The 21,883-nt window shown below is 40.8% G+C and overlaps 1 long non-coding RNA gene across 3 annotated transcripts in view; it reads left to right on the top strand.

Annotated features, from left to right (window-relative positions):
• LOC106995092 (uncharacterized) overlaps positions 1 to 21,883 on the top strand; it is a 91,471-nt gene that overhangs the window by 54,596 nt on the left and 14,992 nt on the right. The window contains exon 5 of one of the 3 annotated variants that reach the window (XR_013412219.1): positions 2,849 to 5,802. The exons of 1 other annotated variant lie outside the window; for it this stretch is intronic. This is a non-coding gene — a long non-coding RNA (uncharacterized LOC106995092). Of the gene's footprint in view, positions 1 to 2,848; positions 5,803 to 21,883 lie in introns of those variants that run through there. One more of the 3 variants, XR_013412217.1, reaches the window with a different exon arrangement.

Here is a 21,883-nt window from a genome sequence, read left to right as displayed (position 1 = left end):
ATGGGCATGGTAGAAATACAGGGTGAAATGACCTGACTTGTTTAGAGGATTTGAGAAAATCTTCTCTGACAGAGACTATAGCATAAAACAGGAAGATAAGTAGAGGTTATAAAGGTGAAAAGAAGGGGGAAAAGCATTTTATCACATGGGAACTTCCTGTGCAAAGACCCTGAGACTAGAGAAGGCATGACATATTCTGAGATCCGTGGACAATATGGGGACACTAGAGTAGGGAGGACAAGAGACAGACTGTGACCATTCTAAGTCACGGGAACGATTTGGACTTTGATTTTACAGGCTCCAAGGAAAACAAGCCACTGAAGGGATGTAAGCAAAGGCATGATAGTATCAGCTTTTCATTCCAAGGGATCATTCCGGCTAAAGATCGCAGCACATAATCATTGTAAGAATTATTATGAATTTTCCCTGTTTCTCATTGCCATTGCAAACAGAAAGACCCAGTTAGTTAAAGAACACATGGGCTCTGCTGCCTGCCCTCTTGGGGAACACAAATAAAGCCTCTGGACCTTTGGATTCAACCCACCAAAGTCTGGGTCCAAGTCTCCAGAATTAGTCAGGCAGCACAAATAATAGATACCCTACCCCCAATCCCTGCTGCCATGGTCTGAGTAATATTTTAAAGATACTAGCACAAATCCTAATGTTATTTAGAGGATTAAACACTTGATTGGGCCAGGCATGGTGGCTCACGCCTGTGATCCCAGCACTTTGGGAGGCCAAGGCAGGCGAATCATGAGGTCAGGAGATCAAGACTGTCCTGGCCAACATGGTGAAACCCCGTCTCTACTAAAAATACAAAAATTAGCTGGGCGTGCTGGCATGCACCTGTTGTTCCAGCTACTCTGGGCATGCTGGCACGCACCTGTTGTTCCAGCTACTCAGGAGGCTGAGGCAGGAGAATCACTTGAACCTGGCGAGAGGCAGAGGTTGCAGTGGGCTGGGATCGCACCACTGCACTCAGGCCTGGCAACAGAGCGAGACTCTGAAAAAAAACTTGATTGTGTGTAATAAATCTTGACATAGCATCAATGAGGACAGGAGACAGACCTAGCATTCTTGAAGACCAATATGCCAGTCGCGTTACTTAACAATATTTTCTTTAATCTCTACAACATCTTCTTGAGGGTAGAGTTATCATACACACTTCTCAAATGATTAAAAAAAAATAAGGTTCAGAAAGATTGTAAAATCCAGGACACTAAACTAGTGAATGGATGTTTATTTCAAAGCTCATTTTCCCACTTGGAGTAGAGTTTTTCTCAGATGACATTGGTGTATAGCCCAGTTTCTCAGCCTCGGTACCATTCACATTGAAGGCTGGATACTTCCTTTTTGTGGGGAGCTATTCTACGTATTGTAGGATGTTTAGCAGCATCCCTGGCCTCTACTCACTAATGTCAGCAGCATTACCCCCAGACGTGACAACCAAAAAGATCTCCAGATATTGCCAATTGTCCCATGGGAAGAAAAATCAAGCCCTAGTTGAGAACCACTGGTACAGAATTTACTCCTCCAGTAAGGTGTTTAACTAGAGATGGCTAAAAATGGTGCATTTCACTGTGTTTGTTCATTGGCTAAATAAGGTCCCATGGCCAGAACCAACATAAATGGAGTGGGGAAATACACTCTTCCCATAGAAAAGAACTGTAGGTCATATGATAACAGGCAAGGATATATAATCCGCTTACAATACAAATAGTTGGAGAAGATAGTAAAATTACTAATTTCAGGTGTGATTCATACTATGAGAGAGTGTAGTGTGCTATGCAAATGATATCAGAGAGAAATAGATTAATCTGGATGGTCAGAGACCTCTCTGAAGAAGGGAGTTTTAAACTTAGACCCAGTGGATAAGCCATTGTTAACCACGCAAAGGACAATTGTGTATAAAGGGAGTATTTCTGGCAGAGGGACAAGCATGTGTCCCTCTATAGGAAAATGTAAGTACCTTTGATGATTTCTCCAAAAAACTTAGTGGTCTCAACCAAAAGTCCTGATTTCCATCGGTAAAATATGAAAACAAATATTATTAGTGGTGTTATTTGTTTAATATTAATTATGTGCCAAGGAGTGTGATATAAATAATATGAAGTCTTGGTCACAAGATGCTCAGTCTAGTTAGTTGGGCAATAAACACACCATTAAATTGGCAGCTAGTAAGACATATCAGAGGAATGCACCAAGAAGTAGGTGTGTTGGGAATTTGGAGACTGGCTAGATACTTGTAGCCTGGGGAAGTAGAGGAGACAGAGCTTTAGTTTAACTTGAAGGTTGGTGTATTAGTTCGTTTTCATACTGCTAATAAGGACATACCAGAGACTGGGTAATTTATAAAGGAAAGAGGTTTAATTGACTCACAGTTCAGCATGGCTAGGAAGGCCTCAGGAAACACAATCATGGTAAAAAAAGGAAGCAAGTAAATTCTCCTTCATGTGGTGGCAGGAAGAAGTGCAAAGCAAACGGGAAAAAAGCCCCTTATAAAACCATCAGATCTCATGAGAACTCACTCACTATCATGAGAACTGTGTAAGACTAGCCGCCTACATGATTAAATTACCTCCCACGACACCTGGGGATTATGAGAACTACAATTCAAGATGAGATTTGGGTGGGGACACAGCCAAACCATATCAGTTAGGTAAAGATTAAAAGAATCAAGGGAAAGATGACAACATTTCTGATGTGAAAGGTAGCAAAAGCAAAGATGGGGGAATTGGGCTGGAAGGAGACCTGTGAAGCAAAGAAAGGAATCTAAGAAGGAGGAGAAAAAAATTCAATGAGAAGACCCCTGCCAGGTTTAAGCTTTAAATGCCACTCTACATTTCAGGGTTGAAGCTGATGGGTGACAGCCAAAGGAGAAAAAGCAAGGAGACTTACCAAGTAAAAACAGTGTATTCCAGGACCTGCCTCTCAAAGCGACCGCCATGAACCACCCGCCTCAGCATGTGAGATTGCCCAACCTCAGGTGACCCTGCAGAGCAATGAACAGGGAATCTCATTTTCACAGGACTTCCAGATAATTCTAGTGCTTGTCATAGTTTCAGAAACACAGCACTTGAAAATCAATTTGAATAAATTAAAATAAGAAAAGACAGCAGACAGGGAAGCAAATGAAGTGTCTTCTGCAGGCTTTTAGCATGAACTTCTAAGGATCTTGTTTGTGATTAACCAGAGATATGAGAAGAGACAAGTGATGTGAATGAAGAATCAAAAAGGCATGATACCTGCATGATTAGAGTAGATAATGCACAGACAACACAGAGAGTGGGCAACTGGAAGAAGGAGGAAGAAGAATGCCAGAACCATGATGGACGCAGGAAAGTCAAGGACAGGGTAGGGTGGAGGGCAGCTGATATGTCGAGAGAGAATAAGAAATGGCCTTTTGAACACATTGAGTAGGAATTTCCAGGACAGCCTAACCACGGAGATCTTCAAATGATGTCGTGGAAGATCCAATGGAGGGAAGGGCAGCATGCATTCTCCATGAAGGGAGGACCATTCTTTGGGTCTCCACTCTATTTTCAGTTCCTACAGCAGTAATGGGCATAGAACTGGCACTGAAAAAAAAAATAAAAATGTTAATCAACCAGGAAGGGACACGTAGAGTGATGCACAGACCACCTGCTTGCAGGTACCCTTGGGAACTTGTTATAAATGCATCTCCAGGACCCACCCAAGCCCTACTACTTCCCACTCTCTCAGCGTAGACCTTGAAATATGAACTTTTACCAAGCTAAGAGATTCTGAGACTTTCTCAAATTTGAGGCTTTCAATTATAAAGACAAAGAAATCAAAGCAAGGGAAGACTCAAGATAAAGAATTTGGATGATGTCCACCACTAGGAGAAAGAAGCATGTAATGAAGAAAGAGAAGTAAAGTGAACGCAAAAGTGGCTAAAACTGATCACAATCCATTCGGATCTTCTCGGCATTCGGTATCTCACTTTTTCTGTAATGCATTAATAGTTGTATTGGTCCACTTCTTGGGGGTAATAAGCTCCATAACTTTGCTACCTGGTAGAGAAAGCCTTATTTAACTTTCTTTTGAGCACCAAATGAAATCTGCCTTTATGAAATAAGTTTGACATGCATTGATTAAGCTCTTAGTGTGTGAAAGTTGCGCTGATGTCAAGGGATATAAAAATTAGTAAGATTCAGTCCCTGCCATGGAAGCACCCATTGCCTATGTGAGAGACTCACAATAGCAGTAGCAACAACACCACCATCAATAGTCCATGTGCTGAGAAGTGGTCAAAGGGTAGATTGTGTGAGGGTAACCAAAGCATCGCAGAGGAGTGGAGTAAGCCTCTTCAGCAACCCAGGAAGGCTTCTTGGAAGTGGCAGCACATGAAAAATAAGCAGGAATTTTCTATACAGGGAAGATAGGTACAGAGAGAAGGGTTTGGGAGAGAAAGCTGAGATCTGATCCCTGTGGTCCATATGGGTATTTACCCATGGTTACTGGGCATGATGAACACGGACAGGCAGATGAGAATAGAGAAGAGGACTTAGGATTATGGGTGGAGCCCAGCAGACTCCGCCTGTTGAGAGCCATCAAGGTGGCATATGGGTGGAGCTGGGAAGAGGGCTGCCCCTTCCTCCCACACTGCCAGGGCCTCCAGCCCAGTGCCTTGGAAGGCAGAGCCTGCAGAGAGGGAGGGAGTAAAGCAAGTCCTGGCACCCCCTCCCTGTGACTCACTCTTGGCCTTTTGAGCTCTAGCCTTTGCCGAGAAGCCAGGAGGTGCTCAGGGAAGCTGCTGGGAAGTGAGGCCTGGGCTGGCCAAAGCCACCTCTGCCCTCCTTTTCTGTTCAACACACAGGGACAGGCAGTAGACAGATGCTCCTGAGGTTCTAAGATGCCATCAATTGCAGGAGAAAGTCAAGGGACGTGCCTACCAGAGAAGCTGACCGAGGGCTGAGAGGTCAACTGTTATAGGATAGGGAAACTGAGTCTTAGTGATGAAATGGAGTTGCCAAGTCCATACAGTTAGATCTGAGCCAATTCTGCAATCATTCCCAGACCTCCCAATGTGTAGCCAGTGTCTCAAAGAGCGTCACCTTCTGTCAAATGAGAATAAATGAGGCTGACATAAGAATTCAGGCTTCAAGCTATTTTGGTTACCAGAGGCTGGTAAACTATGTCTCACAGGCCAAATCTAGACATGACTATCTATGTATTGCCCATAGCTGCTTTCAAGTTGCAGTGTCCAGTTGAGTCTTAACAACAGAGAGTATACAGTCCACAAAGCCTGAAGTATTTACTATCTGGCCCTTTGGAGAAAAAAAAAAAAAAAAAAGTGTCAACCCCTTTTGTAACCCAATACTTCTCAGATTTTAGTGTGCCTGAGAATCTACTAGGGAACTGATATAAAATAGTTGGTGCATTTAGAGTAGGACTTAGGAATCTGAAGGTAATAAGAGTCTTAGGGATTTTGATGTAGATAACTCAAGACCACACTTTGAGAAATGAAACTTTGGCCTATCCTTGGCTCAGGGGAGGCAGGGCTGACTCTAGGAGAATCCTGGGCTTTGGGGACCAGGTCTGCAGTTCAGGCTACACCAGGTGGGATCTAAAGGCCTCTATACAGACGTCCAGAGCTCCTCCAGCTTCCACAGAGAAAAGCCCCAGGAGGCCTCTGCAGGGTTACTCACTTGGAAGGCATAGAATCCTGGCCGCAGAGGAATGACTCTGTTATCAGCTCTCTGGCTCTCGTGGAGGCATTTTCTCCCTGGCCCTTACCATTCTCATCTGTAAAATAAACCACTCAAATCCTATTTATTCAGATGTCTTTGTGTCCTATGGTTGCTGATCTTTTTTGTTTCATTCTTTCATTCTTTCTTTCTTTTACTTCTTTCTTTTCTTTCTTTCTCTCTTCTTTTTCTTTCTTTTTCTTTCTTCTTCTTTCCTTCTTTCTTTCCTTATTTTCTTTTTTTTTTTTTTTTTTTTTTTTTCAGAGTCTCACTCTGTCATCTAGGCTGGAGTGCAGGGGCATGATCTCAGTGCACTGCAACCTCTGCCTCCCAGGTTCAAGTGATTCTCCTGCCTCAGCCTCCGAAGTAGCTGGGCGTACAGGTGTGTGCCACCATGCCTGGCTAATTTTTGTATTTTTAGTAGAGGTGGGGTTGTCACCATGTTGACCAGGCTGGTCTCGAACTCCTTGATCTCAAGTGACCCGCTCGATTCAGCCTCTCAAAGTGCTGGGATTACAGACGTGAGCCACCACACCCAATCCGGTTGTTGATCTATTATAATGAATGATACACTAATGCCAATGTCGCTGACATCCCCATAACATTGGCAGAGTACCAGGGAGTGACGATGTGACTCGGCATCTGCTTTCTAATTCCTGGTCTCAGGGGCCAACAGAGCTCATGAAAAGAGACTAAAGGGAAAGTTGTGGAAAAGGGAAAGTTGTTGAGAAAAAATGAATAACCTTCACTGCCAACAAGCGTTTATTCACATAACTAACCATTAGACAATCATCTTTTGTTGAGAACACATAATAAACCTTGTGAGTATAAAGAATTACTACTGGCTCTGCATTGAGAGGCTTATCCTACTGAAGAGCCATGATCATTTTGGCATTTACAATACCCATGGCTTTCATTTGGCTCAGTGGTTACAGAAAAAGAGAGGAATATTAATGTTTTGTGTTAATTTGAAACACTTAAATGTGTTCAATGTTATTTGTATTAGCTACAAAAATTTGTGATAACTTACACACCCAACAATAGAGGACTGGTGTTTAACTGAATGAAAAACTTTCAAACCATAGAACAGTATGCAGCCATCAAAAATTACATGTACTGTGAGGTCTCCAACACTGATGTTTTACTGACCCTGGGAACTGGATCATTCTTTGTGGCGGGGGATGTCTTGTGTATCATAGGTTGTTCAGCAGTATCCCTGGTCTTGAACCACTAGATGTCAAAAGCAAAACCCCTACTCACTCCCCCCAATTAGTTGTCACTAACTGTGACAATTTAAAATGTCTATGCACATTGTCAAATGTCCCCTGGGGGATAAAATTGCCCCCTTGTAGAGACTTATTGGTCCACAGAAAATTTTGGATCATCCTAGAAATTACATACACTAGCATAGGCAAGAAAAACAACAAAAAAAAGAAAACTGGGCATAGAGTATGATCTTCTCTATAGAAAATAATAGTAGAAGGAGGATGAGGAAAAGAGAAAAGAAAGTGGAAAATGGATAGAAAAAAATGAAAAACTTAGTGACACAGAAAGGACTGGAAGGAAATGGCCCAAAAGCTTAAAAATAGCTGCTTCCAAGTGGTGAGATGATAATCACTTGTGTTTCTATAAATGTTCTGAATATTTTGTAATGTTCTGAAGATTCTACAATAACTGCATATGATTTCAATAAACAGGAAGAACATGGAAAGGAAACAAGTTAAAATACTGAAAACTTGCACAAAGATAGACATTATTTCTGATTTATTTAGGTGTTATTTATATTAGCTACAAAAATTTGTAATAACTTATACACATCTAACAATAGAGGGCTGGTGTTTAACTAAATAAAATACTTTTGGCCGAGGTGGGTGGATCATGAAGTCAGGAGTTCGAGACCAGCCTGGCCAATATGGTGAAATCTCATGTCTACTAAAAATACAAAAAGTAGCCAGGCATGGTGGTGCATGCCTATAGTCCCAGCTACTTGGGAGGCTGAGACGGGATAATTGCTTGAACACAGAAGGCGGAGGTTGCAGTGAACTGAGATCCCACCACTGCCCTCTAGCTTGGGGGACAGAGCGAAATTCTGTCTCAAAAACAAACAAACAAAAACCTTTCAAACCATAGAATTATATGCAGCCATCAAAAATTACATCTACAGTGATGTCTCTCAACATTACCATTTTATTGACATTGGGAACTAGATAATGCTTTGTGGCCAGGGTGGCCATGTGTACCCAAGTTAAAATACTGAGAACATGCACAAAGACAGATACTATTTCTGATTTATTTATTGGATATTTATATTAGCTACAAAAATTTGTAATAACTTACACATCCAAAAATAAATGTAGACTGAACCACTAAAATCCTATTTATTCAGATATCTTTGGACTTCACATTTCTGAAAATTGCATCTTCGTTCAGATCTATCTGGGACAGGCTGTTATGGGCCCGTGTCTGTACTGTGGAGTCTCACCGGCCAGCAGGACATCTTATGGTTCTACTCACAGGGAAGTTTTAAACTGAGACCCACAGGATAAGCCACTGTTAACCAGGCAAAGGACACCTGTGCATAAAGGGAGTATTTCAGGCAGAGGGACTAGCATTTGTGTGGGAAGATGTAAGTACCTTTGATGATTTCTCCAAAAAACCTAGTGGTCTCAACCAAAAGCCCCTATTTCCATCAATAAAATATGAAAACCACTATTATTAGTGGTGTTATTTGTTTAATATTAATTGTGTGCCAGGTAGTGTGATATAAATAATAAGCAGTCTTGGCCACAAGATACAGTCTAGTTAGTTGGCAGTAAACACACCATTAAATTGGCAGCTAATAAGACATATCAGAAAGTTGGTGTATTAGTTCTAGTCACAGGGGAGTTTTCCCTATCCTCAACTTACAGTGGGTTTGAATAAAGTCACATTGATCTTGATATAAACTTTTGCTTTCATCTCTATTGACATATCATAGAGACCCTAAACCTTTCTAGAATTTGCCCCAGTAATTTCTGAGAGGCTTCAGGGGATGTCCTATGGGATCATCAAGTTGTCCTTGGGACTCTGCCTAAATGCTGTTGATGATCTTTGTCCAGAAAGACATTGGAAGATGGCATCTAACCCACAATGTTGTTGCCTGTTCATGCTCATGTCTGTACCAATGCTGCCTCCTCCAGCTGCTCCTGGGGCAGGTAGGCCCTGAGATGCCACATTACTTTATGTCCCAAAGCTCTCATGCTTCACTGCCTGGGCCAGCTGGTAGAAAAACAAAACAAAAACTCTGATTCTGACTCTACTATCTTCATCCATAATTCTTGAGCTCTGTATCAGAAACTGACAAGTATTTTTTACTCTAAAGGGCCAGATATTTCTGTCTGTGTGCACTACATGGTTTCTGTTTCAGTTATTTAACTCTGCCATTGTAGCAAGAAAGTTAGCACAGGCAATACATACAAAAATGCTCATGAGTGTGTTCCAATAAAACTTGATTTATAAGCTGGGCACAGTGGTGGATGCCTGTATTCCTAGCTACTCAGGAGATTGAAGAGGGAGGATTGCTTGAGCCCAGAAGTTCAAGAACAGCTTGGGCAACATAGTGAGACCCTGTCTCAAAAGATTAAGAAACAAAACAACTTTATTCCCAGACTTTCAAACTTGAATTTCGTAGAAATATTTTCCTGTCATGAAATTGTATTCTTTTTAAAAATGTCTAATCATTTAAAAATGCAAAAGCAATGATTCACTCAAAGGTCAAAGTTTTTAAGTGTTAGGTGTCAGGCTAGACTTGGCCTGAGGAACGTAGTATAGTAGCCCCTGCTCTAATGCAAGGGAAGAAGCCAGAAGGAAGACCAAAAGGGGAATTTGGATAGGACTTGGTGGGAAGAGTGAAGCAGAAAGATAGCATGGTTCATTGGTTCATGTGTTCATTAATGCAATGACAATTATTGAGAACCTACTATATAGGTGTCAGGTGCTCAATGAAGTGCTAGGGTCAGAGTAGTGAAAAAGACAGCAAAGGACCCAGTGCTCACCAAGCTTACTATCTATCAGGAAAAACAGACTTTGAATCAACATTTAAAACTGCGCTGGCCAGATGCAGTGGCTCACGCTTGTAACCCCAGTACTTTGGGAGGCCGAGGTGGGCAGAGCACAAGGTCAGGAGATGGAGACCATCCTGGCTAACACGGTGAAACCCTATCTCTACTAAAAATACAAAAAATTAGCCAGGCGTGGTTGTAGTCAGCTGTAGTCCCAGCTACTTGGGAGGCTAAGGCAGGAGAATGGCGTAAACCCAGGAGGTGGAGCTTGCAGTGAGCCAAGATTGCTCCAGTGCACTCCAGCCTGGGTAACAGAGTGAGACTCCATCTCAAAAACAAACAAACAAACAAACACCAAAAAACTGTGCTAAGTGCTGTGAACAATTCCAGGAGTCCAAGAAAACATATGTGAGGGAGAATAAAGGAGAGGTATTAGTTGTCTATCACAACATAATAAATTACCATGAAGTTAATGTCTTAAAATAACACACATTTATTATCTCCCAGTGTCTGTAGGTTGAGAATCCAAGTACAGCTTAACTGGGTCCTCTGCTCAGGGTTTCACAAGGCAGCAAACAAGGTGTCCATTGAGCTGCATTCTCATCTGAAGGCTTAAATGGGGGAAATTTTCACTTCCAAGCTCTTTTGAGTTGTTGGCAGAATCGATTTTCTTGTGGTGGTAAAATTGGAGGTATTGGCCTTTTTTGGCCACTGACTGGAGGGAACCCATAGGCCCCCAGGGCAGCCCACAGTTCCTTGCCCCCAGGGACTTCTCCATCATGACTATGGCCACTTACGTCATCAAGACCACAAGGAAAGTCTCTCTTTAGGAAGACCCAATGTCTCTCTCAAAGACTTTTACCTGATTTAGTCAGGCCCAGAATGGCAGAATAGTCTTTTAATTAACTAAAAATTGACTTATTTTGGAGCTTAATTATATCTACAAAACCTTTTCCCTTTGCTGTATTCTGTTGGCCAGAGGCAAAGTACAGGTCTCACCCAACTCAAGAAGAGGGGATTACGCAGACTCTGAATATGAGGGCTGGAATCACAGGACCACCCTAAGGTCTGCTCACCACAGGAAGGGAAGATTTTTCATTGAAAGCAGTATTTCTTTGGGACTGATAGATGAATATGATCTAGCTAGGTGAAGCCTAGAGGGAACAGAGTTCTGGGAGGAGCAAACAGTGTGCACAAAGACCCTGAGGAAAAATGGCAATTTTGCAGAGCTGTAAAAAAACCAGTTTAGTAGAATGGCTCTCATTTCTGGCTGTATATATCACCTGAAGAACCACAAAAATAGTTGTTTTTAATAACTACTTTAAACCAATAAAATTGTAAAGTTCTTGGCCTAGGGTTTGGCAACCATCTTTTAAAATTTTTCTCCCTAATTGTCTCTGGGTTGGACAGGGGTTAGGGGCTGCCCAGATGTTGGGAACAGAGAGATAAGCAACATTTCTGTTGGCTCAGATCAAAAATTGCTCAGTGAGATTTCTCAAAGAATGTAAAACAGAACTACAACTCAACCCAGCAATCTCATTACTGAGTAGATAGCCAAAAGAAAATAAATTATTCTACCAAAAATACACATGCACATGTATGTTCATCACAACACTATTGAAAATAGCAAAGGTGTGGAATCAACCTCGGTGCCCCTCAGTGGTGTACTGGAAAAAGAAAATATGGTATGTAACATATGGGATACTATGTAACCATAAGAAAGAATGAAATCATGTCCTTTACAGCAATACGGTTGTAGTCAGAGGCCATTATCCCAAGCGAATTAATGCAGGAACAGAAAAATAAATATCACATGTTGCCACGTTTAGGTGGGGGCTAAACACTGGGTACTCATAGACATAAAGATAAGAACGATGGACACTGGGGACCACTAGAGGAGGAAGGAAGGGAGGGGGCAAGGGTTGAAAAACTAACTATAGAGTATTATCCTCACTATCTGGGTGATGAGATCAACTGTATCCTAAACCTTGGCATCACACAATATAACCAGAAAACAAACCTGCACATGGACCCTCTGAATCTCAAGGAAAGTTGAAATTGGTTTTTCTTCTTTTTTCTTTCTTTCTTTTTTTTTTTTTTTTTGAGACGGAGTCTCGCGCTGTCGCCCAGGCTGGACTGCAGTGGCCGGATCTCGGCTCACTGCAAGCTCCGCCTCCCGGGTTCACGCCATTCTCCTGCCTCAGCCTCCCGAGTAGCTGGGACCACAGGCTCCTGCCACGGCGCCCGGCTAGTTTTTGTATTTTTTAGTAGAGACGGGGTGTCACCGTGTTAGCCAGGATGGTCTCGATCTCCTGACCTCGTGATCCACCCGTCTCGGCCTCCTAAAGTGCTGGGATTACAGGCTTGAGCCACTGCGCCCGGCTGTTTTTTTTTTTTTCTTTTAAAGAAAAAAAAAAAATTGTTCAGTTAGAAGATGCAAAGAATAGCTCCTTGCTGTTTTCAAAATGCAGACATCATTTAAATGTTCATTTAAAGAAATCAAATTCATGTTATTTAGAAAGCAATATTTTCTTTGGACCAACAAAGCTAGACTTTAATTGGAGACATGCAGCACAAGTTTTGGCAGTGTTGCCCAAGGTGCTCTCCATTATGGCGGTCTCTGTTTTAAAAAATATACAGTCAAGCCAGGCACAGTGGCTCACACCTGTAATCCCAGCACTTTGGGAGGCCAAGGCATCAGGATTGCCTGAGCTCAGGAGTTCGAGACCAGCCTGGGCAACATGGTAAAACTCTGTCTCTACTAAAATACAAAAAATTAGCCAGGCATGGTGGCGTGCACCTGTAGACCCAGCTACTTGGGAGGCTGAGGCAGGAGAACTGATTGAACCCAGGAGGCGGAGGTTGCAGTGAGCTGAGGTCTCACCACTGCACTGATTTCAAAGCAATTAGTATGTATCACTCACTGGCTGTGTGTCAAGTACTTCACTGAGAATCTTTGTGTAGAATACTGTATTTAACACACATAATAGCACAACAATAGGACAAAGGAGATATTGCCATTCCTACTTCACAGGCAAAGAGGACGAGGCTCAAAAAGTAACTTGTGCCAGGCAAGGTATCAGATGGGAGGGTTCAGAAGTTTTGGAAATGGACAATGTTGATGTTCTTCAAATCCTGGGCCCCTTTTTCATGGCCTTTGTAACCTAGAGAAGCTATTCAGTCCCTTTAGTCAAAAATCTTCATTTGTTAAATAGACAGCAATAATACCAACCTCCTAGCATTGCTGGGAGGACGAACAAGACAATCTTTACAGTCCTGGGAAGAAGAGGTGAGTTCTGTTTCTTAATATTTTTCTGACCTACACCTACACCAGGTCATAATAAACAAATTCAGGATGCCTACCCCACCTTCTCAATTCCAAGTCCAGTGGACTTTGCGTTGAGTAAAAGGAGAAGTACATACTCTTTAGCAGTTTTCTAGGACAGAATTTTCTCACCCAGGTAAAAAGGAAGATGATTATTTAAGTACCCCCTGAAGTGGAAATACGTTTAATTTTTCTGATCCGTAAACATTTTATTTAGAAATCGAGCAATCTCACAGATTTAAGGTAAACAATCAACTAGATGTTTCTTTGTCTGTCTTTTATGAATTCTTCTGTGAGACTCAGATTTTTCACAATGAGTTAAGATAATGACAACTAGTGGGTTTTTTGCTTATTAGTTTGAGACAGGGCCTCACTCTGTGACCCAGGCTGGAGTTTAGTGGTGCAATCATGGCTCACTACAGCCTCAACCTCCCAGGATCAAGTGATCCTCCTGCCTCAGCCTCCCTAGTAGGTGGGACTACAGGTGGTTGCAATCACACCTGGCCAATTTTTTTTTTTTTTTTTTTTTTTTTTTTGTAGAGACAATGTCTCACTATGTTGCCCAGGTTGTCTCAAACTCCTGGGCTCAAGTGATCATGATCCATACACCCTGGGCTTCCTAAAGTGCTGGAATTACAGACATGAACCACTGTACCCAGTGATGCCTACTTGTAAATATTTTTGCAGCTCTCTAAAGTCCAATGCTCGTGCAGCTCTGACTTAGCATGCTGTCTGGATCTTTGTAGTTGCTCAGTAAAGAGTCTCTGTTAATACAAGGACCAAAGAATGAAGAGGGCATCAAGGAAAGTGGTGAAGGAGATTGTCACCAAATTATTTACTGAACCATTCCACTCATTAGTCCTTAAAAAGATGACTACTTTGATTCTCCTTATCTAGCACCCCCCCTGCATGATATGAAAAGATGTTAAACATAGTGAGACACTGCATTATATAAATAACACACACTCTAAGGTTTCAGCTCACAGTTTATTTTAGGTCTCATTCTGCAGGTGCTTGGCATCCAGGGTCAGGTATACTGAAAACCATTATCCTTTCTTTATGAGGCTGGAAAGTGTCATAGACGAAGGCCTGTCACAATCAATATTAAATTGTTCACTCAAGCCTGGAGTACATTCTGAGGTTATGTTGCATATCACTAGCCCATGACCAAGGACAGCCAAGCTCAACCCTCCCTGGCCCCCCTACCAGACCCAGAAGATTCACAGTTTTGCAATTTGAATGGCCCAAGGTCTCTGGGCCATTGTCTAGACTGAGTTTCCAACCCTGAATTCCCCCTTTTGACTCCGGTGCTATATTGGGAAAGTTATCTTCTAGACAAGCAAATAAAAAGAAGGCCCCTTGACTCCTAAGGGTCATTTCCAAATGCATGTGCAATGCTCCAAGAGCAATGGAAAACAGCTGTGGAATCCAGCTGCTGCTCTGAGTAGTAAGAGGGAAACCGCCAGGCTTGCGTGGACTCCCTTTGGTAGCCACGTATCTCAAGTGGCTTTTGTTTTTTGAATGATAAGATAGTGTATGTGCTTCTCATTTTTTAAAATTCCATGTCATCCGCTGCACCAGCAGAAGCCCTGGCAATCTAAACTCTAAAGGACAGCTCAGTGCGCCCAGAATTTGAGCCAGTGTTAGGAACATTGCCAAAGGATCTTTGTGGGTTTCTCATAAATTGGAGTGCACAGATGATGCTGAAAAAAAGAAAAACAGATAATCCAAACTACCCACGATAGAACAACAAAAAGTCTTTTAAGATTCCAGAAAAAAACCTTCATAGTTAGATTTTATTTTTTCAAAGAAATATGAAAGAAAATGTCTTCTTCATTTCTTAGAACAGAAATGATTGCAAGCAAGGTATAGAAGAAACTGAAAACATGTTTTGCTTAGTGAGTATGCCAACTGTTGGCAAGAAAGGAAGGAAGGAAAGGAAAGGAAAGGAGAAGGAAGTGAGAGCAAGCAAGAAAGAGAGAAAGAAAGAAGAAAGAAAGAAGAAAAGAAAGAAAGAAGAAGGAAAGACAGGAATGAAGGAAGGAAGGAGAAAGAAAAAGAAAGAAAGAAAGAAAGAAAGAAAGAAAGAAAGAAAGAAAGAAAGAAAGAAAGAGAAAGAAAAAGAAAGGAAGGAAGGAAGGAGAAGAAAGAGGAAGGAAGGAAGGAGAAAGAAGGAAAGAAAGAGAGAAAAGAAGGAGAGAAAGAGGGAGGGAGAGAGGGAGGGAGGAAGGAAGGAAGGAAGGAAGGGAGGGAGGAAGGAAGGAGAAAGAAGGAAAGAAAGAAAAAGAAAAGAAAGAAAGAGAGAGAAGGAGGGAGAGAGGAAGGGAGGGAGGAAGGAAGAAAGGAAGAAGGAAGGAAGGAAAAGGAAAAAAGGTAGGGAGGCAGGGAAGAAAGAAGAAAAGGAGAGAAAAAATTAGGAAGAAAGGGAGGAGGAAAGGAGGGAGAGAGGGAAGAAGTGGAGCTACCTCTTCCATTAGGTAGAAGAGGCCCAATATTTAGGAACTGCGATACTTTTAGGGGTCCACATCAATGTCATAACTTTATTTTTGTTTAAAATCAGAAGAAAAAAGTGAATATAACAACAAATATATACTATTGAATTCTGCGTGTATCATATTTATTCATATACCAATGCAGTCATAAAATGTAGTTTTAAAATTTATTTAATGGAGAAAGTGGCCCATAAAAGTGTCCAGGGCCTACAAAAGTAGGAACAGTCTCAGGAAGGAGGAAAGGGGAGGGGAGAAGATAGGAGGGAAGTGAGGGCAACAAAAGAAGAAAAGCTGGAAGGGAAATACGGTAAGATTGTGAGATTTTGTGCTTGGTAATAATGGTTGCTGAGGATTCTTCCAGTGGTAGCTTCTAGATGATTATCCGGTTAGAGAACCTGGTTTGGAGACTTGGATACCATTACTGAAAGTTGTATTTTAACTTTCTGGTGATCATTAATGCACTGGGGAAATAGTAACAGAAGCAATAAGTTACTTTAATTCGTCCCATGTTTCCTGGTCTGTATTGTAGCACAGCTGTGGCCTTAGATTACCTGAACCCTTTAAGTCATATTTATGATCTTTAAACTTTAGCGAAGCTGAGGACAAAGGAAAATCTTCACCCTCAGAGGAACAGATGTCATTTTTTCTAATATTGTAAATTACTGGGTCAATGCTTCTTTTCCTGAGTAAGGGACGGTTGTAAGTTAAGGAACTTATGAAAGCTCTGGCCTTCCTAGGCATCTCTCATCCTTTGACACTTTTTAAATTTTCATTTTCAAAATCCTTAGTCCAAGTAATCACTGCCAAGCCTGGCCTCCCCTCTTCCACTTGCAGAGGAGGCCCCATGAATTCTCTGGAAAACTGTTTCTCTGGGGACCATCTAGACCTTTACAGACTGAATGCAGCAAAGAAGAATTTACTATAAGAATGTGTCCTTGTAAGTTGGACCAGAGTACAAAATATTACCATGAAACTCAGCTGAACCATTTGATTCACTGAGCAATATTTAGGTAAGTTGCTCTGTGCCTCAGCTTCCCATTTGAAAATGTGCCAAACAACACCTTCTATGCAAAATTATTGTCAGGATTAAAATTAAATTATGTGTATGAAGCATTTAGCACATGCTTGACAAGTTTTGGATGCCAATTAAATGATGGCTATTATCTTTACTATCATTAATTTTCATTTTTTCTCAATTATTAAAGAGATGATACCTATTGTACATAAATTAAAGGTATTGAAAAGTGTAAAAAATCAAATAGAAAATCACCCATAATCACTTCACCTAGAAGCAACTAATTTGACATTTTGGGATATCCCTATTCCACTCACATGTTTGACAGCATTTTAGATACAAACTATTGAAACTAATAGGAGGGTGCCATACAAAAATCAATTGTGTTCTTATTTATCTGACATCACATAATTACAAAATGTATTTATTAAATCTGGTGTGATTTATAATGGCAACCCAAATAATAAATATGTAGAGAAAAAAGCTAACAAAAATGTACACTTTTTGTGGGGAAAAAAATAGGAAATGTTACCTTACGTCATAAATAAAATTCAGTATCTGAAGATATAGATCATAGTTATGGGTGATCAGATTACAAACCGACAGTTCTTCCCAAATGAATCTATATTTAAATTCAAAGTAATTCCTATAAAATCCCAACAAGGAGCTTCAGAAGATAATACTAAAATTTCATATGAGAGATAAAAGAAGCAGTAATAAATAAAATTTTGAATAAGTAGAAAAAACCAAGGGACTTACCAGGTATCCAGGTTTATTAGAAATCCATAGCAATTGTGACATCATTATAAGGTGAAAATACAGACCAACGGGATTCAATAGGAAACTCCAAAACAGATCCAACCATCTACAGAAGTGCAATGTAGAATATAATGGCCATAGAAATCAGCAAAGGGAAAGTGAACTACGTAATCAATAGTCCTGGCACAGCTGGTTTTCCAAAAGAAGATAAATAGAATCAATCACTTTCTCACTCCATGCACAAAGAATTATTCCAAATGGATTAAAACCTAAATGTGAAAAGCAGACCTAAAAATTTAGTGGAATATATAGAAGAGTATTATCTTTATGCCTTGTAATAGTAGATTTCTCAACCATTGCTGAAATGTATTCTTATTTCTTAATGATAACTTTGCATTTATTAAAACTTGAAAATTCTATACAACAAAATACTTTAAAACAAAGCCAAAAGGCCTGAGAGAAGATATTAGCAACACACTATCTATGAAAGGGATGATATGCAGAATATCTTACAATTAATTAAGAAATGCATAGAAGGCAATAATAAAATGAACAAAATTTATGAATGTACAAGTATTAGAACAGAAAACCCAAAAGACCAATGAGTGAGTGAAAAGATGACCAGTCTCACTAATGATAAAGAAAATAAACACTAAGATACCATTCCACACACATAAGATACTTTAGAATTGAAAAGTCTAACAATACCAAGTGTTGACAAGAATGCAGAACAAAGCAAATTCTCATACTTTCTTGTTGGGTGTGTAAATTTTTATAATCATTTGGGAGAGTAGTTTTGCAAAATCTAGCAAAATTGAAGATAGGCATAACTGAGACCCAGCAATTTTACTCCTAGGAATATGCTCTGGAGAAGGCTTTGTACATGTGTATGATGTGCAGGTACTGGAATGCGTAGTGCTATAACCTAGGATGTTCATAATAGCCACAAGTGGAAAGCCCTGCAGATGTCCATCAATAGGACAATAGATAAATGAATTGCATATTTATGCAGTGAAATACTCCTCAGCAAATAAAATAAATCAACCAGAACTACATACCTATCAAAATGAATTGATCTGCCAAACAAAATATTACACAGAAAAAGAAAACTGCAGTAAGTTGTTGGTTACATAAAATTTCAAATATAAAAACAATACTCTTATGCTGTTTATGGGTATTTCTATGTTGAGTAAAAGTATGAAATTATGACTTAGATTAATAATCAGCAAATTCAGGGTAGTTGCTTCTGAGAAGAGACTGAGAAAAATGGAATGAGGGAAATTCAGTAGATTTCAACTGTCTTTATAATAATGCATCATTTAGGAAAAAAATGAATGTGAATATGGCAGAGTAAAACATTTTAACAAAGTTGAGTGATGAATGCGCTGGCTAAGTTACATCATTCTCTGCATTTTCTCTATACTTTAAAGATTTCATAATATGACAAATATTTTTAAAGATTAGACAAATGCCTGTTGCAATTGCAGTTAAAGGAATAAAACCCAGTTGTTCACAAATATGCCAAATGAAAAAGCACATTGGTAAAACAAACAAATAAATAAATAAAGGTCTGGGAGAGGAGTAACTTCCCAGGGAGGGAACTGCTAAATGGAACAGTTGAGTTTTTCTTCTTGACTGGCTGATATCCTCTGGAGTTTTCTTGTATTAAGTGTCAAGCCATTTGTACTAGGTATGATGTGGAGAAACCTGGAGCCACAGGCATCCATGCACTCTGAATTTCACCCAACACCACCACACCCAAACACAAAACAAAAACATTTGAACCATGACCAGCAAAACCAACATGCACCAGGTAAGGGATAAAAATGCATAATGTACCATGGTGTGACCCATGCTTGCTCAGTGAGATGTGGCTCTGAACTTCCCTGAAGTCAAAACAAAGAGGCAAGCATGGCCAATCCCAAGATTTGCAACATCCAACAGGCAAAATCAAAGGGCTTTTCAGGAGAAGTACAAACATTTCAGGAGATTAGAGCCCGAAAGAAAATTCTCCCTTGTTATGATAAGGATAAATACAAAATGAGAAACAAAGCCATCTACCCAACAAACAGCCTAGACACTGAGCACTGAATCTGCTCCAACCATCCACACAACTTACTGTCTACACTGCATTATCATGACCTTCCTATTCCATTGTCTTCATTAATGACTTCACTACTCAAGGGGACTTTTGTCCAGGCATTGATTGTTCATTACAGGAACTTCCCCAAAGACCTAGCCACTCTTCCCTGGAAAGAATCAACAGACAACTGGGGCCCTAAGAGCCTTTGAATCTTTATTGTTTCCCCAATGCTTTCGGTAGAAAGGGGATACAGAATGGGTGCTGATATCTGTTACTAGGTAATAAGCATCTTCCACAATTTTAAATTGTATTACTAACATCAATAATTGGTATTCAGTGGGTCCTAAAGATTTTGCATTTATTATCTCATTTAATCATTAAAACATCTCTAAATGCATGGTACTGATATTTTTCCCATTTTACAGATAGGAAAACCAAAGCTCAGACACAGACATTAAGCAACTGGTCCAGTGTCAGGCAGTAACTATCAGAATCAGGACTTGAATTGGATCTGTGTGCCTTCAGTGTCTGAGTCCTATAACCAGTATGCTTTACTGTTTCTATCGGAAAAATTCGAGTCTATACCACCAACAACTGGTTGATTTTAGACTCCATAAAAGGAAGAGGCATGGCCATTTCTCCATCTTGAAAATTAGTTCCATGAGATAGCTATTCTGAATCTGACCCTGTAGTTCTCTGGGGTTTGTGAGTAGCCAATACGTGACCAGCCAATACCCCTCTTTAACATAGCCCCTTCTCTCCCACTCCGTCCCAAGAAGAAAGCATGGCCTTTGTGATCCAAGCTCCTGGAGTCCCCTCTGTGAAAGCAGTGCGGGCTCCACAGACCCAGCCTAGGGACCATTTGGCAGGCTGAGCCATGTGGTCCTGGGCCAAGGTTCACACAGGAGTGCGGAGTGATTTGCAATCAGTTGGGAGTGATTACACATTGTTTCTCATCGATAGGCAGGAGGGAGCCCTGACGGGATAATGAGATGCAGCTGATGGAAAATCACAGCTGACTGTCGCCAGTGAGCGAGCTTGCACAGCCCTGCAGTGCTGCAATCGAGTCCTCCCCACTGCAAAGGCCAGGAGAAAAATCTGTGGAATTTTAATACTAAGCCACCCCACAGTGCCAAGGGAAATTGACTGGAGGGTCCACCAGTTGAGGAGCAGATAATTGGGTAAGAACAGGATACAGGCGATTCCTCTGGACAAACCACAAACCCTGCCAGGACGGGGCTCCAAATAGCTTTCCTAAAAAGAGAGAGCAGCCGTGCATAGGCAGCCCCTGGGAAACGGCTAAAATGCAGGGTACTAAAGCATGGGGCCCCTTTGTCTTGCCTGGCCCCAGCAAAACAAAATGAATTTCTTTGCCTCCGTGCGTTACCTGCACAGGGTCAGAAACTGCCACGGAGTGTTTTTCTCACTGTGCTCAATGAGAGAATCTGTTTAAGCTATGTTTCCATGGATCAATACGCTAAGGGCCAACTTGAGCCCTGTTTACCCTTCTGTAGTCAAGGAAAGACAGCTGTTTGCTTAAATTGAGGTCTCCTTCTTCCATGACAGTCATTACTGCCTCCCCAGTTAGAGGTAATAAGCTTGAATTTCCCAAGCAGATGTGAGTTGCTCACGTCTTGACTATTCTTGTAAAGGCCATCCAGAACCCAGAGTGATGTTCCTGAAGAAGGTACTAAAGACTAAGTCTTCATACTTGATTACCATTCCCGATGGAGGTGCAAAGAGGTCCCTAATAAATAAACTTGCTGAGTGCGCAACTCTGGCCCAGACCTTTAACCCTGTTTCCTCACATAGCATTTCTATCTCCTACATTTAGGCTGTGTTGCCACTGAACAACTCACTGGACTCATTCATAAGAAAGGAGGTGGAATTTGGCCAATCAGTGCTTGGCTAGTGAGCACCTAAATAAACAAATAGTACAGCAAGTTGACTGAGTCAAACCCTTGGTTAACCCATTCAGTTTTGTTTTGTTAACAACTTATAATATTCCTTTTTTAAATTAAAGACTTTTTTATTTTGAGAAAACTGTAGATTCACAAACAGTTGTAAGAAATAATGCAAAGAGTTTCCTTTTAGAGTTTACCTCATTTTCCCCAATGGTAACATCTTGCAAAATTATAAGGTCAAATCACAACAGGATATAGACATTGATACAATTCATTGATTCCCAGATATCCCTTGTTTTGCTCATTTGTTTTATGCAACCTATCTTACAGGTAGGTTCCAGCATCCAGCACCATGGTCAAGGTAGAGGAGTTCCATCACCACAAGAATGCCTTGGGTGCCTTTTTGTAACCCTCCTCCCTGACCCACCCCTAACCCCTGCCAACCATTAATCTGTTTTCTATTTCTACAATTTTCTTACTTTAAGAAATCTACATCAATGGAATTGTAGAATATGTATTATTTCAGAATTGACTGCTTTTTCACTTAGCATCAT

This window comes from Macaca mulatta, chromosome 20 (assembly GCF_049350105.2).
Source record: "Macaca mulatta isolate MMU2019108-1 chromosome 20, T2T-MMU8v2.0, whole genome shotgun sequence".
Lineage (NCBI taxonomy): Eukaryota > Metazoa > Chordata > Mammalia > Primates > Cercopithecidae > Macaca > Macaca mulatta.
This window is presented reverse-complemented; position numbering and strand designations above follow the sequence as displayed.